Source organism: Sinocyclocheilus anshuiensis, unplaced genomic scaffold (genome assembly GCF_001515605.1).
Source record: "Sinocyclocheilus anshuiensis isolate Anshui unplaced genomic scaffold, SAMN03320099.WGS_v1.1 scaffold2038, whole genome shotgun sequence".
In the NCBI taxonomy this organism is placed as follows: domain Eukaryota; kingdom Metazoa; phylum Chordata; class Actinopteri; order Cypriniformes; family Cyprinidae; genus Sinocyclocheilus; species Sinocyclocheilus anshuiensis.
Genome location: NW_015547765.1, coordinates 477,622 through 494,881, shown reverse-complemented (window position 1 = coordinate 494,881; position 17,260 = coordinate 477,622). Strand labels below are relative to the sequence as shown.

Below are 17,260 nucleotides of genomic sequence, written 5' to 3'. Positions count from 1 at the left end.
GTAGATAATAATATATATATATATATATATATATATATATATAGAAAGTGTATTATGTGTAATATATAGTATTAATGTTTAAATTTTTTAAATTTTAATTACTTTTATTGTGATTTTATTTTATTTTTAGTAGTGCTGTCAAACGATTAATCGCGATTAATCTCATCCAAAATGCGAAAAATCCCATTTTTGTTTACATAACATATTTGTGTGTATACATAAATACACACACATGCATGTATATATTTAACATGTTATGTTTTTATATTAAATATATTTATATATAATATAAATTATATGAATGTAGATATATACATGTAAATACATGTAAATATTTTCAAAATATTTACTGTATGTGTGTGTATTTATATAAACATAACAAATGTACACAGTACACACACATATATATGAATGTAGATATATACATGTAAATACATGTAAATATTTTCAAAATATTTACTGTATGTGTGTGTATTTATATAAACACAATAAATATACACAGTACACATACATATATTATGTAAACAAAAACTTTTATTTTGAATGCGATTAATCACGATTAATAGTTTGACAGTACTAATTTTTAGTATTTCTAAAATTAGTTATTAGCTTTATTTTTATTTCAGTTTTATTAATTTTGTTTTAGTTTTTCTTGTAATATTTAATTTTCTATATTATTTTATGTTTTATAGTAACTCATAACTGAGTTTCTTCACACTTCAATTATTTTACAAGACTTGGAATATAGCACAAAAATCTACGAAAAAATAATGCATAAACATAAATGTTTTAAATGTAATTACTATCAAATCTTGCATTTGATTTATTTTCCCAAATCAAGAACCGATGCTGTCATGTTTGTTCAGTAGTCCATGGTATGATTTTTAGAGCCGTCAATCATTGCTATGCCATCATAAGCATATAGCGTGAGTCGCATGTAAGAGGGTGATGACAGGCACATCCTTTCATACTAAAATTACCCTCTGAATATGTTCCACATGATTTATCCTCTGCTGGGACATAAACCAGAGGCTGACCGTGATAGCAAACACCACAAAACGAATACCAGCCTTCGGAGAATTGCAGACTTGGGCTATTTAGGGAAACCTGCATGAAAGCGTGTCGCCTAAATGAGTTTTTCACATTCACAAAGTGAGACCTGTTTTACATGTTTTGCTCACTTTGTCATGTAATGCTACCATTTCAGCCTACTTTGTCACTCTATTTTGCTTCGGCAGTATAATTTTAAGACGTTTAAAAAACATTATGCTGTTAATTGTGAAATATATACTGGATTAAAATAAAAAGTGGTGGGTTGCAGAATTGCAAAGTGGTGACACATTTGGCTTCACATAGCAAGTCACATGAAGACATTAGCATGCTAGCCTGAGTGTGCTATAGAGGCATTAGGTTAGCTCAGAAAAACTTAGCAAGTGCAAGATATAAACTGAGAGAAGTAAAAAAAGATAACACTTTATTTTAAGGTGCCCTTGTTACACGTTACATTACTGTTATAATAACAATTAACCATGCATAATTACATGCAAGTAACCCTAAATCAAACCCTATTCTTAACACTAACCATAAGTAGTTAATTAAGATTACTCGGTATTTAAATGTATAATTACACTGTAACAAGGACACCTTAAAATAAAGTGTGACAAAAAATTACATTAAATACCATATAGCATTATATGTTTTTTTTTTAATTGTTGTGGGTTCCATATACTAATACTATAATTAATAACTATAATGATGTTTGAGGACCAAACTGACCCAGTTTTAATACAATTAATCAAAAATCACACTACGAAAACCAGTAAATGGTAACTGCCAATAGCAAACAGATCAAAACAGTTACACCAAAATTATGACTCTACAAAAAATAATAATAATAAAACAGTAAATATGAAAACATATGATGAAAATTATGAGTGTAGTCTGAGTGTAATTAGGCTCCTTATTTTGCATTTTAGACTCTTTTTGACCACAAAGTATGTGCTTTCTGCAAATGTAATTGTGCAAATGTAATTGTTTAGTTATTTTTAGGTTGTATCATTTATTCATATCGAGTTGTGACGGCTGTTTTATTAACGTTTAATATGTACAACACAATCCCGCACCCTTTTATACCTTGTTATATAGTGCACACAAACAGTATTACTTTAATTTAACATGTATAGTTAGTATGTGACTACCTTGAAACCGATAACGGTACTGTACCTCTTTTTTTGATAATTGATGATAATAATAGTGCTGCTCTCATCCTTCTTCACAACTGAAGTAGCGGCGCGTGACCAACAATCAATGTGGCTCGCAGCGCCATCTGTTGGTGAAAATAATCACTACACGATTGCAGTTGGCTGTTTTGGTCGGACTTTTACAGTGTATTTGCATGTTGTTTTGTACGTGCTGTAAAACGGGGACATTTCAAGAGACTCAAGAGCTCCAGCCGGGGACAGAAAATGGAAAATGAAGACGTCCTTAAGTGAGGATGCTAATGCTAATGCAGCAATATTTTTAAGTGCTCCCTCTGTTAAAAGCTAACTGGACCACAATTTAATCATAAGCTTAGTGAACAGTTTTGGAGAAATTGATGTTTCCCCATTCAAAGAGATAGGAGTTGCACTTGCATGAGAGGCGTTTCAAAGATGGCCGCCGAGTGACATGACTTGTCTTAAAGGGACTATGACCACGTTAACTAACCAAACCTTGATGATTTGTTGAATACAGACAAAACAAAGTGTTTATTTCCTTTTCCATTTAAGTAGTCTGTCCTAGCACGAAAAAACAACAACAACAACAAAGCAGTGAAATAGCGGGAAAAGACTGTATGGGCGAAAAAAAACTGTTTCGAGTAATAGTGTGTTGTTGCTAGCAGCTGTTCTTCTGCTAAGCTTACTCATTCATATCTGTCTGCTTACTTCTCCAAGTCTTGAACGAGTGACTCTCACAGTCGATTTGAAAAGATTCAAATACCTTGCAGACTTGGAAAAGTCCACTGCCGTCTCAGACATATGGCTCAATATTTCAGAAAAGCCAGTTGAGTGTGTCATGATGTTTTTATCTGAGCCTGTTTTATGGACTTTTTTCAGGTGCAGTGTTTGCGCTGAGAAAGCAAGAATTGCGAGAATTAGAACTAGGAAATGACCTCAAATATTTCCACAGCTGCACTGTATCCAAAGTAAGGCCTGCAGCGTAACTACAACAGCAGGCTCACATTGTGCTTTCACACCAACAGCCTTTAACAGAAATGAGACCCTATACAGAAAACAACATGATTTTTTGGGTTACCCCATAATATAGATAATTTACACTGTACATTGTTTTAAACCAGTTTCCTGAACACTATTCCTGACTGGTTTTGTGTATTTGTTTAAACTTCGACTTTTTACTCCGATCCTGAGACCTTTGAGCTGAAAGAGACTGTGTTTGGGAAATATGACTAATATGTGCCTCTATGCAGGGTCAGGAATCGGTTTTCATTTATAAAATGTACTTACAAGCAGTGGTGTAATGTAACGAAGTAATACGTTACAGAACTTAAGTATTTTTTGGGAGTGTCTGAGAATACTTTACTTGAGTTTTTATATTTCAGCCAACTTTTACTTTTACTCCACTACATTTTCCTAATTAAAATGTATACTTTTACTCCGATTCATTTCCCCGCATATTCGTTACTTACTACAAAATAGACAGAAGTCAGAAGAACACGGACTGCAGGAAAGCAGGTTTGAGGAATCAGTGGTCTGGTGCTTGCAAGTTTGCTCATGTGCAAAGAAGTGTGCGCACAACCGCGGATGATTCATTTTCCACTCAAGTCGAGTCGGGTGTGCAATACTGCATCGTCTGCGATAATATGGTAAGTGTTGTTGTAATGATGTGTGATCTGACATTATCAAGTAGGCTATATCATCAGATCACACAGAGTGCACGCACGTTGATTTATTAGTCTATTAAAACTCAAAATTCCAGGCTTTATAAATTGTAGACGGCAAAAATGCTTCAGTATGTTTTTTATATTTATATAATTTAATATAGTTAACTTAATCTATATCACACAAAGAGTACGTTTTTTTCTGCAGATAGCAGCATGAACACATTTAATAATCATTTTATACAAGTTCAATAAAACAATAAGTGACTTAAATTTTAGACATAATATTGCTTGTTTTTGCTCAATTTTGCTACCGAAAACAGTTCCAAACAAAGATCACAGCACTGTTTTGCGTCTCTGAGCAATGGACGGTGTTTACTTATTGAATGAATCAGCTTTTTGAACGAATTGGTTGAATAAATGATTCAGTGATTCACTCATTAACACAGTCCAATACGGATGAAGTGCTTCTTATTCTTACCCAAAAATACAAAATGGAAGAAAGAGTTAAAACTGAACACAATCATGCTACTCTGTGTATGAACATTTTGCCAAAGTCATTTTCTGGTAAGATATCTGTACTTTTACTTGAGTATGGCTTTCAGGTACTTTATACACCACTGGCTACAAGTGACTGTCTGTAGTAGGTCAGCAATTTGTAAAGATGCATTATTGTTTGTTGACAGCAGGGGGCTCTGTAGATTTGTAGATGTTTTTTTTCTTTTTAAATTCTTTTAAATGACAGATTTTAATATTTTGTTAATTATATGTGATTATACCTATTTTTATTAAGAGTGTTGGAATGTTGTGGGCTTCTCCCTTTTCCAGACACACATTTCCAGACACACACACACACACACACACACACACACACACACACACGTTATAAAGAATCACTGTACTCAACACTGTCATTTTTTCAATTCTTACATCATAGCTTTATTAGATGTTATTATGAAACCAGTTTTTATTGATAGTAGATCAAGGACATGATCAGATCCATATTCCAGCTCGTGTGATAACTGAAACAGATGAAACCTCAAGTAGTCAAAAGTAGTCAACAGTGTACAAATGAAGACTCACCAATAAAAACACAGAAAGGAAATGAGTGAGTGAGACTGGAATGAAAACACAGGCAGAGGCTTCTAGCTGGTCCTCCAAGACTCTAATAAAAACAGCCTTTGCCTGAACACCTGCATCGATTCCTTAGGAACTGTTCCTTCATTTTACAGTTTTGATATGTAATAGCTACTCTTTTTTTTCTTCATATTTTAAATGTACCATTGCAGGTGAACATCTGTTCAGATCCAACAGTGACAATCAGAAACATGAAAACAGTTTGCATTATTGATAGACTACACAACTACCCATAGCTTTTGACATTCAAAGGAGATGTATCATTTTTATGTATCATGTAGGAATAATTTTTCCCCACCAAAATCAACATTCTGTGTGGGACAGAGTTTATAGCCTATACAAATTATCATAACTTGAATTCCAACAATTTCTGACATGGTTTTCTCTCTCTATATTTACTTTTCTCATTTACTCTAATGATTTGTTCAAAACACTAGATTCCTTCATGAACAAAACAACACTGCTTGCGTGGAGATGAGTAATTGGAAAATATTGTCTTTACTGACAAAATAGACAAATTAACAGACATGTCTAAAATGCGTCATCAACATTCTGTGCGGGAAAGAGTTTATATACAAATTGCAGAAGTACATAGCTATCGTATCTTGAATTCCAACTATTTCTGACATGGTTTTCTATGTATATTTTTCCTGTTAAACTTTTCTCAGTTTTGTCGCATTGCCAGCGCTCTCTATGAATTTTGAGAATGTGAACTACCCTTACTGTACATCAGTATAAAATGGTTCCACCACATAAGAATGATTCATAACTTGTTCATTTGAGTATTAATGGAAGCACTGTGCAAGACTGCGTCGTTTACGTCATTGTGAATCCAAACAACATGATTAAACGCGGTGGGTGTTTGGCTGTGTATGGCGATGTGTGGCAACACAGAATAATATCCCGCCATACAAGGCAACATTCCAAAACACAATAGCATAAGCTGCTTAAAAGGAATGCTGTTGCTTGTAAATCTGGCACTATGTTTAGCCAAAAAGAAGATTTTTGCCACGCTTTGGAAAACACATGGTTTGGCGTTTGACACAGTGTTCTCTTTTCTCAGGAATGGAGGGGGAAAACGACCAGAATGAACAGCAGTCTAACTCTTGCAATGATAAATAAATAAGCCTAATTTCAGTCAAATATTTTTGAGTTGTTTTTGAACAAATGTCAAGATTTCTTGCCGCACAAATTGTCCCTGACGTCTTAAAAAGTTCGCTTTTTCCGCTGTGCAGCAGAAATAGTCCAGACGCCCTCATAGCAGTCCGTTGACACTGTCCAACAGCACAAGAACAGAGGAATAACCGGAGGTTTACATTCACCTGCTAGTGTGAGTCACTGGATTCATCTGCCAATCTCACAGATTAAAGTCATTTCATCGCACAGCAGGAAACAGAACATTAATAACATAATAATCTCTGGAGCTCTGCATGCAAGACCTGCATTAACATGCACGCACATATAGGTAAGAACTATAATGTATAGATTAGTATGATCAAACATAGGGATGTTGGGATTTTGTATTGACGCTTCGTTAGGTTACATCTTTAGCTACACCAGTAGGTGGCGACAAGGAACTGTCTTTATGAGTGAGTCGCCAATCATTTAAAATACTGATTCGTTCAGGAACCAAAAAAAAAAAAAAAGACTGGCTCAATTCGTAATAGTGTTTTACTCTTTCTATTTCGGTCATATATTTATATGGCAGAAATATGGTATATGTTAGTTCGAATTAAACCAAATCATGAATCATTCTAATCTGAAATGATTTGTTTATAACCACTCGCTGCATTTGAAATTAAATACATCCCTTTAGTTGCGAAAAACAGTATGTCCGAATTCATAAGGTGCATCCCAAATCACGTACTTATGCACTATTCTACGACGTTTTGTAGTATAAATAGTACGAGTAGTGTGTTCACCATAGATGTATATATGTAGGTGCCTCATTAGCAACTGTTTTTATGGGCCGTGATACATAAGCCATCCACCATTTTTGGAACGGTCTGTGAACCCTTGAGCGCAAGTTGACTGTGTGCGTCTACAACAGCAAGTTATACGCATGTATATCTATGAATATTCATTGATTATTATGGTGAATGACGTCAAGTTGACCGTTCCAAAATGGTGGACGTGTCAACGTATCTAGAGTGGTCGAATAGGGCATCTATAACATATCTATGGTGTTCACACTGAAAATTCCAAAAAGAAAAAGTGCACTTTAAATACCCGGATGATGCACTTAAATAACCGAAAAAATAAGGTGTGAAACATTGAACACTTCATGCACTCAACTGTCGCAGCTTTAATTACGTAGCGAAGGGGGAGGGCTATCAGACTTCACTTATGAATGACAAAATAACCTTATATAATTCATACACTACATGGTTGAGTACATAGTGCATAAGTACATAGTGTATAAATGCATAATGCCTAATTTGAGACGCAGTTATAGTATTTGAAAAACTGTTTAAATTAAAATGAAATAAATGACATGAAAATTCAAAGTAAATTTACCAATCTAAAATGCTTTTCAGATATAACTGATTTGATTACCATCCATTTAAAATATAACTGTAATGAAATACAATTACAAGCATCCCCAACTTTGTTCATACTATATGGAACATACTTTTTTAACATGAAGTAAGTTAAAATTCAAATATAGTACTTAGACAGTACTTGATTTTGGACGCACCAACTAATTCATTCAGAGTGTAAGAGTGAGTAGCTGAATCATTTACTCAAACGATTTGTTCAAAACACCAGATTCATTTAAAACAACACTACTTGTGTGGAGGTGAGTAAGTGGACAAAATATTATCGTTACTGATGGAGCAAAAATAGACAAATTAAGAGACAATCCTTTTTCTAAATAGTTCTACATACAACTGTCTGTTGTATAGAATTGAACAGTTACTGGTAGCCACTGGCTTCCATAGTATGGGGAAAAAAATACTATGAAAGTCAATAGCTACCAGCAACTGTTTGATTACTAACATTCTTCAAAATATCTTCTTTTGTGTTCAACAGAAGAAAGAAACTCATACAGGATTGGAACAACTTGTGGGTAAGCAAATGATGACAGAATTTACATTTTGTTTTTTTTTTAAAATATATAATATATATATATATATATATATATATATATATATATATATATATAAAATTCTAGTTTTTTTTAATATGCAATGATAACAAACTCAAGTTGCTGTCCAATCCTTTAAACAATTTTTGGATATGCTGATTCATATCCTGCTGCTTACCACACCTGCTGCTGTTGTGCAAGAGTCTTTATCCAGCTCTTTATCCAGCTTGCTTTGTATATTTCTACAGCCACATTCACTTTAGTTTCACTTTGGTGTTCCTGGCACTGGGCATCGCTGTGAGCCAGAGGGCGGCTGTGCGTGATTTTCCCAGCTTCCTACAGTGTTCGGGGCTGGATGTTTTGTCTCCAGGACTATGAAAGTCAATAGCTACCAGCAACTGATTGATTACTAACATTCTTCAAAATATCTTCTTTTGTGTTCAACAGAAGAAAGAAACTCATACAGGATTGGAACAACTTGTGGGTAAGCAAATGATGACAGAATTTACATTTTGTTTTTTTGCTTCTAACCTGACTAAGGTACAGTAATGCAGGTTTTAGTCCGTTTTTTTATATTATAAATATTTGTGTAAATATTTTAGTCTGTTATTTTGTAAATTGTGGTAGTGAACAAACTGACGCAAGTCATCTTAAATTAAATGTCAATAACAGTCCTTGTTTGTCAAGTTATTTTTATTTATTTAACATGGAGTTTTTCAAAGTTTTTAAATGGCTTGAATAATTAAATGTAGGCTACTGTGGATAACGGAACCTAACAGCTACTGCATCAATACCCTGGGTGGAGGCTTACGTGATCGCTTTTCTCTCTCTCTTTCTTTCTTTTCCTTCTGCCCACCTCCTTTGAGGAGTTGCCTTGCCCCTCCTACCTGCCCATAAAAGTGGAAACCACGCTGCCTGAAGCCTTTAACTACATTTCTCCTTCTGTCTTCTAGATCTTCTTCCCTCACTTCTCACTCAGAGAGAGATAAACCGCAGAAAGAGACAGAGAGAGGCCAGGAGAGAGAGAGGTGAGTGCTGTACATATATAATGCGTGCTGCAGGAGGAAAAAAGAAATAAAATGATGAGTGACTTGAAATATTGCTTTAAGTATTGATATTGATCTAAATAGGAGTGTACATGCAAAGGAAAATCATGTGAGATGTTTTTTGTCTGATCATGTTCCTTGACGAAGCAGCCTGTTTCTTTCTTTCTTTCTTTCTTTCTTTTTAGCCTATATTGTGGAGTAGGTGTACATTGTTTTAGGGTTTCCATTATCTGAAATCACATGTAAATATTAACGAATTTTTTAAATGTAATTTCCAGGCCTGAAAAAAATATATGGTATTTAATAAAATATTAAAAATAATGGAAATTTCTATTGTGAATCTTTTACCCCCAGCAGTCTTGGAGTCTGAAATATTTTGATGCTCCTCAAATGTTTTGGAGATAATTTCAATATAGGTTGTAGTAATTTTAAATTATTATTATTATTATTTCATATTCCAATTCCAGCTCCAGTTCCTTAATGATTTCATTACTGATTCTTTTAATATTTGAACAATAACTGGTCCTAACTGTATACTAAATAAATGTACTAAACGAAAACAATCACATTTTTGGTAAATGAATGTTACATAGCTTTTTATATTAAATAGCTTAAAATTGTGATTTCCAGGCATGAAAAAAGTTTAAAGTTTAAGTACTAAATAAAATATGATGAATTATGGACACTTCATTTTACTTTTTTTTCTTCTAGTTATCTGTGGGTGTAAAATATTTCATCGGCACGTGTTCCTTGTGAATACATTACATTATTTTTCCAGTCACAAAAAAAGTTTGGTAAAATTCATGGAAATTCAATATTCAAAAGGTTGTGAAACCAGATAATTAGTTATTATAGATATTTTATTTAAAATATGTAATATATATATATATATATATATATATATAGAATGCAGGGATTTCCCCCCCCCCCCCCTCAAGCTTCTTAATGACTCCGTTTCATATTGTAATTCGAGTTATGGATCCTTATTGATTCCATTACTGATTCTTTTAGTATTTGGACAATAACTGGTCCAAACTGTATACTTAATAAACATAATAAAAACCAAAAAAAACCAAACCAATAAAAATACACATACGTGTAAAGATAAATGACATAACTGTTATATGAAATATCTTAAAATTGCGAAAAAGGGTTAGTATTTAATAATATATGAAACATTATATATACATATTTTTTGTGACTTTTGGAAAAAACTATACTTTGTTATTGTACAGTATTTTGGTAAATTAATGTTACATATTTTTTATTAAATATTTTAAAATTGTAATTTCAAGGCATGGAAAAAGCTAGAGTATTTAATAAAAAATAAAATAATAATAATTATTATTATTATTACTACTATTATCATTATTGTTGTTGTTGTTAAAATAATACTTTTCGTGGTAGATTAATGTTCATTTTTATTTTATTTATTTTTTTTATTTTTATAAATGTCCTAAAATTGTGATTTCCAAGCCTGGAAACGTTCAGGTATTGAATAAAATAATAAAAGAGTACACTGAAATAATTAAACAAAATGTATTATTAAATGTCGATTTATTAAAGTATCATTTATTGTATGTACTGTTCTGAACATGTACATTTAACAAACATTAATTTAACACATTGTCACTTGAACCTCAAGGTAAATAAGCAGGCCTAAAATACACATAACACAATTCGATACGTTCTAAATTAAGTGAAGAATCGTTCTGACCGACTCTGATTCTGTCAGTGAATAAATCATCAGACCCATTAATTTCTGGTGTTTTTTGTTGTTGTTGTTGTTTTCCATTTTGAAATCAAATGGACCCAGTTCAAAATTAGAACTAGTTCTCCGTTCTCAAGTTGTTTAGCTGCGGAGCATCTTTTATCTCCATGCAACAACCTTATGAACCTGGCAACCCCGCTGTCTCTCTTTCTTCCATTATTTGGATCTTTCCTGAGCAGCTTGATTCATTAAACAGTCACAGAGATGCAGCCTGACCTGTGAATGTTCCTTCAGTTCCCTCCAGCTATTAACAGATTGGTGTTTTATAACTGTGTTTTGATCTGAATGAAAGCCATGCACTGTTACACAAATAGGAAACAAAAAAAATCGAAGGAAGGAGAGTCTTGCTTGAGATTTTGTTGGATTCCGGGTGGATTGGCTTGATTCATTCCCTAGAAATGTTTTGTGACACGTATTATTTGGAAAAAGTCAACTTTTTTTTTATTTAATAGCACGTACTGTAGTTTAGATCATGAATGCAGCTATTGTCCTGACCTCTATCTGAAGGCCAAATGCTGTGTACCGTACAAATCTCCTCATCGTAGACTATAGAATTACAGGTCTTCCCTGGCAGTATAGTTTCTCATGTCAAATCAGTATCGTACTGAAACGAGAACACCAAAATGTGGCGGACCAATGATCCTCTGTTTAAAGAGAGGTCTGGCTCGCCACTTAGATTCGGTTTCGAAGACGCCAGATATCTGAAAGGCTGACAAGACTCAGGGCTGATAAAAAAATTATGCATTTATTACTTGGAATTTCTCTGGCAAAGCCCAGAGTTCTATCACAGAATCAAGGTATAGGGATGGTGTGAAGGCTGAAAGCCACTCGCTACTGAGCGTGTTCAGAACTAGAGGACGTGGGCTTGGAATCTGACACATATGCTCACAAACGCACCAGCGCACATTGGGTCCTGGCCTGTGTTTGCAGTGATATAAGTCACCAGCATCAGTGTCCAGCTGGAACAATGAGAGCCATTTGAGGCCATCTATTAGTGCTGATAAAGTATTCAGACAATAATTAGAGATTGGGAAATTGACTGGACATGAAGGACTGCAGAGATTTCATTGGTACATATTTGGCTTTGTTTTTTTAACACAGAAATGGAGTGCAGTAACCCATTGCCTGGGTTTGGTGCCCTTTGAGAGCAAACTAATACTTTATTTTGATTTTGTTTAATTTGTGTTTGTAAAAATTTTTCTTTTTACAGATTTACCATCTGTAAAAAAAAAACCCCAGCTGCTATGATGCAAAATTAAATTATACCAGTTTTTTTTTGCTTTTATATTCTTTTACTGTGTTTTTTATTTTTATATTTTCTGAGAAAATATAGAAAAAAAGAAAGGTTACTTTAAACAAATGCTAAATGAAATAATATCATTATACATATAATTTTATTTGGAAATGTTATGTATGTGTCACACTTCACTTGGAGCACGGAACGAGGAGACACGGCGATAACTTCAATTCACAGTCTTTAATGATCACACGGGGAACGTAGGAGACACTGGAACACGAGGAATGACGTTTGAGGACCGACCAACACTAACTGAAAGGACTGGGGCTTTTAAACACTGGGTGATTGGGAAAACACAGGTGCAAGGAATGACTAATTAAAGGGAACACAGCACACCTGGGGAGGGAAGACACAACACAAAGAGTCCAGGGGCGTGACATTACTCCCCCCTCCCGGAAGGTGCATCCTCACACCGTAGAAACAACATGGGGAGGGGAGTGGGTGGGAACTAGGGAGGAGGCTCAGGAGGAGGACGGACACCCGGAAGGGGGCCGGCAGACAGGATGTTCGCGACCAACAGGAACAGTTTGGTATGGTCCTCGAGAGCTTTGTCTCCCTGCTCCAGCAGGAGGAGGAGGAATTCGGGGCGAGTGAAGGGATCCATGGGAAAACACTACGGAAACAAAAAAACTGAGTAAAACCCGGAAACAAAATGAAGGGTAGACAAACGGAGGTAATTGTATTGGTCGGAGATTCTGTCACACTTTAGCCTACAGAGCGGAGCGAGGAACGAGGAGAACAGGAGTACACGAACAACAATAGTCTTCTAATTCAGAATAGAAGTAACACTTGGCAGCTGGGAACACAGGAAACACAGGGGTTGACGTTCAATCTCCAACAAAAACCAGCTGAAAGGACTAGGGTTTTTAAACACTGGGTGATTGGGAAAACACAGGTGCAAGGAATGACTAATTAAAGGGAACACAGCACACCTGGGGAGGGAAAACACAACACAAAGAGTTCAGGGGCGTGACAGTATGTTTCATTTTATTATACACATGCGTTTACAGTCTGACTTCTCTTAAATGTGCAGAGACAAATCCTTACCCTGTTCATCGCTGAACTGGCAAGCAATTCCAGCTGCAGTGTTGAACCGTTTCCCCATTGAGATTCTCCTCATTATCCTGTCTTCTCGTGCATTTGTCTTATGGACAACCAGCCTTTTTGGGGGACTTGAATTAGTGTCATTGTAAAGCTCCAATATTCTAGAAATCAGATTTGGAATGACCAACTTCTCTTGCTGTGGCAGCTATTGGCCTTCATCAGGACAACCTGCTGTCGCAGGGTTTCAGTCACCTTAGAGCGGCCCGCCATCTTGCAATCTCAGTGAAAATTAGAGGAGGACTTGAATAAATTAGTGTCATTGTAAAGCTGCAATATTCAAGAAATCACACATTTGGAATGACCAACTTCTCTTGCAGTGGCTGAAAGGGTCATCACCTTAGAGCGGCCCGCCATCTTGCAATCTCAGTGAAAATTAGAGGAATGCTGCCAGTTAAATAGGGTTTGTTATATAATTAAAGCCACAGTCATATCACCCTGCAGCCCAAGACTGGTTGCCCACTAAAGCTAAGCAGGGTTGAGCCTGGTCAGAAGCTGGATGGGAGACCTCCTGGGAAAACTAGGTTGCTGCTGGAAGAGGTGTTAGTGAGGCCAGCAGGAGGTGCTAACCCTGCAGTCTGTGTGGGTCCTAATGCCCCAGTATAGTGACAGGGACACTATACTGTCAAAAAGCACCGTCCTTTGGATGAGATGTTAAACCGAGTTCCTGACTTTCTGTGGTCATTAAAAATCCCAGGATGTCTTTCGAAAAGAGTAGAGGTGTGACCTCAGCATCCTGGCCAAATTTGCCCATCGGCCTTTGACTATCATGGCCTCCTACCCATCCCCATATCTGCTGATTGGCTTCATCACTTTGTCTCCTCTCCATCAGTACGCTGGTGTGTGGTGGGCGTTCTGGCGTGGTGGATGCTACACACTGGTGGTGGATGAGGAGATGCCCTCTCACAACGTAAAGTGCTTTGAGTGCCTAGAAAAGCACTATAAATGTAACAAATAATTATTATTATTAAAGAAATTAGCACCAGGTGCCAGAATAACACCAAAAACCAATAACTTGGGGGTATCTGTAAGTGTTCTCTAATTTTGATCACAGTTCTTTTTTTTCTTCAAATATCTCATTTAAGTTTTTTATACTGTGCTTCAGAATACAATTAATTTATGAAATATGCTTAAAAAAACGTCCCTTACTCCTGGTAGGATAAGTTCAAATAAGACTAAACAGTGACCTTGAAATTTAGGAAATTGTAGGTTGTTCTCTAATTTTGATCTCCACTGTATAATAAAATGCCAATAAATAAAAAAATAAAATGAATAATAACTATATAAACATTAAAAAGCTAAAATGAAAATGGAATATATAAAACAAAAACCTATTAGCCATATTATTAATAAAACCATATTAATAAATCCTATAGTAGAGTATTATTGATACCCAAACATCACTGATATACAGTAGATATAACTTATATTTAATTTATTTTATTTTATTATAGTGTTTTTTTTATCACAATGCACACAATAATCTTAAAGATACTACCTGAGTCCGTCTTGTATGAAAATAAGTTTTAGTACCAAGTGGCTGAGATGGAAAAATATGATTTTCTTGAAAGGTCAGCCATACCCTTTCCAAATGAAGTGATAAAAAAAGTTTAAAAATGTAAGTATTTTTTCCTGACCTTTTCAGGCACAAATGACACCCATTCCATTTTTATACAGGAGACAGAAAGGCCTCATCATGGTTTATATACTGCCCAAAATCTCTTATTCCCCATAGACAAAAAACATATGGTTACATGAAAAACTTCCCTTCGACCTGAGAGAGAAAAGCGAGTGTGTGAGTTACTGAGTGAGCGAGAGAATGTGTTTTACAGCAGGCAGCAGTTCTGGCTCACGGTCCGTTCTGTCAGCTGATTCTGCATTCCGCTGTCCTGTGGAATAACTGCAACTCAACCTCAGTGTATTTCAGCAATATCACACCAGCAAGAATGCCACCACATTGAATTCCAAAACATTTACATTTGTGCATTTAGCAGATGTTTTTATCCAAAGCGTAAGTGACTTATAACATCTGACAAGGAGCCAACAATATTCATTATATACAATGCCAGGTTTATTTGACAACTAGATTAGGAAACAAACTAGAGAAGAGGAGAAATGCAGAATGTTTTTTTTGGTGGTGAATTACTGTACTTCCAGAAGAAGTGTGCCTTGAGCTGCTTTTTGAAAGATGGTCTTAGCACTTCAGGTGGAGATTGACAGCTCATTTCCTCAGAGAGGAAAAGAGAAGTTGAAGGTTCTGAAAAGGGCTTTTCACAGCGATGCAATAGAAGAAACATTTTTTGTGCCATTAAGGATCCTTTCAGTGAACAGTTCTTAAAAGAACCATTTTTTTAATGTCTAAAGAACATTTTAATAATCTAAAGAAACATTGCTCCACTATATAGAACCTTTTGTGCATTTGAAAGGTTCCTGGAATCTGTGTGTGAGAATTGTACTTACATCTGTTTCATGTGAGAAATGTCTTGAAACTTTCTCTCACTCTTCTCATTTCCAGAGAAAGCATGACCTGTAGTAACTGGTAGGGTGGGAACACAGAGTGGTGTGTGTGCATGGGTGAGTGTGTGTCTTTTGGCATTTTGTGCTATTTACTGTCGGCACGTCATTATCACCGTCATGCTGACTGTAAAGAACCGTAAAGTTCTTCAAATTCAGTAGCCAAATCTGAAACAGCAGCTCCAAAATACTGCATCATGAATCCATTTGTCAGCGTTATTGAAAGCAACACCCTAAGCTGACCATTTTTTTAAATTTTTTTTTTTTACAATTTATTCATTTTACAGACACTTTTATCGAAAGTAATTTACATTGCATTCAGGGTATACATTTTATCAGTTCATGCATTGCCTGGGAATCGAACCCATGACCTTAGTTTTGCTTATGCAATGATCTACAGTTTGAACTACAGGAATGCATCTGTACAAAATTATCAGTACTACTTAAAAAAGGAGCCTCTTTTGTGTCCGTTCCATCTCATTGGGTTTCACTTGGCATGTTGCAGATGCTTTTTATCCAAAGTGTCTTCTGGTAATTTTATTTAATTGACCATCACCCCTGAGCAACCTGGTGAAAAAGTGCAGGGTTCCCTTTTGGCATGATTTTACATGACTTTTCCATGGCCTTTCTATTTATTCGTAATTTAGTGGATTGTTTTAAAGTGATTTCCAATCAATCGTATGTCAGTTTAAAATGATTTATACTTTTCTCTCCAAAAATATGACAAACATCTTGATATTGAAATGGGCCTTAGTGGACAGTTCAACTTTTTTATCCTCCAGTTATTAGCTAGAAACATTTACTGCCCAGTGAGTCACACAGGCAGTTGCAAACAATGAATTTGATCATGCTGGCTTGCTTTTGGGTTTGACACTCTTCACATTTTACAATAACCAATATTTAGACGATTCAATATTTTAGAGCATGGCAAGTAGATTAATATATGTTCTATAGACACATTCACAATATACAAAGTTTTATTAATTAACTTATTCATTAATTTACCAGACCTGATATGTTTTCATATTCTTATGTTTACCGTTTTTTGAACATGGGAACCCTGAAAGTGTCTCAATGCAAAAAGTACTGGGTTCAGATCCCGGATGAACCCCCGATTTAGGTTTAATTTTTGGACACAAATAATTTAAGTTACACTTACAATGTCTAAATTTAATGACAAATCTAACTAAATGGCATTTGGAAACCAATTAGGCAAATGATGCTTTATTTAAAAAAACAATAATTATAATTATTATAATTAATGTTTTTTTAATAAATAGACACTACTGGCAAAAATCATAGAAAGGCTCGAAAATAATGTAGGGCTTAGCATATAACCTTATCATGCCAACGTTGATTATATGGTTGACACCCAGCATGCTCTTCTTTATTTGTTTATTGTGAATTGAAGCGAAACATCTGGAAGCAG

At 35.1% G+C, this 17,260-nt stretch overlaps 1 protein-coding gene across 1 annotated transcript in view; it reads left to right on the top strand.

The window, feature by feature from the left end:
* The first annotated feature begins 9,018 nt into the window (after positions 1-9,018).
* LOC107704548 (collagen alpha-1(VIII) chain-like) overlaps positions 9,019-17,260 on the top strand; it is a 17,491-nt gene continuing 9,249 nt past the window's right edge. The window contains exon 1 of the mRNA XM_016507494.1: positions 9,019-9,130. The gene's annotated coding sequence lies outside the window, so the exon portion shown is untranslated. The remainder of the gene's footprint in view (positions 9,131-17,260) is intronic.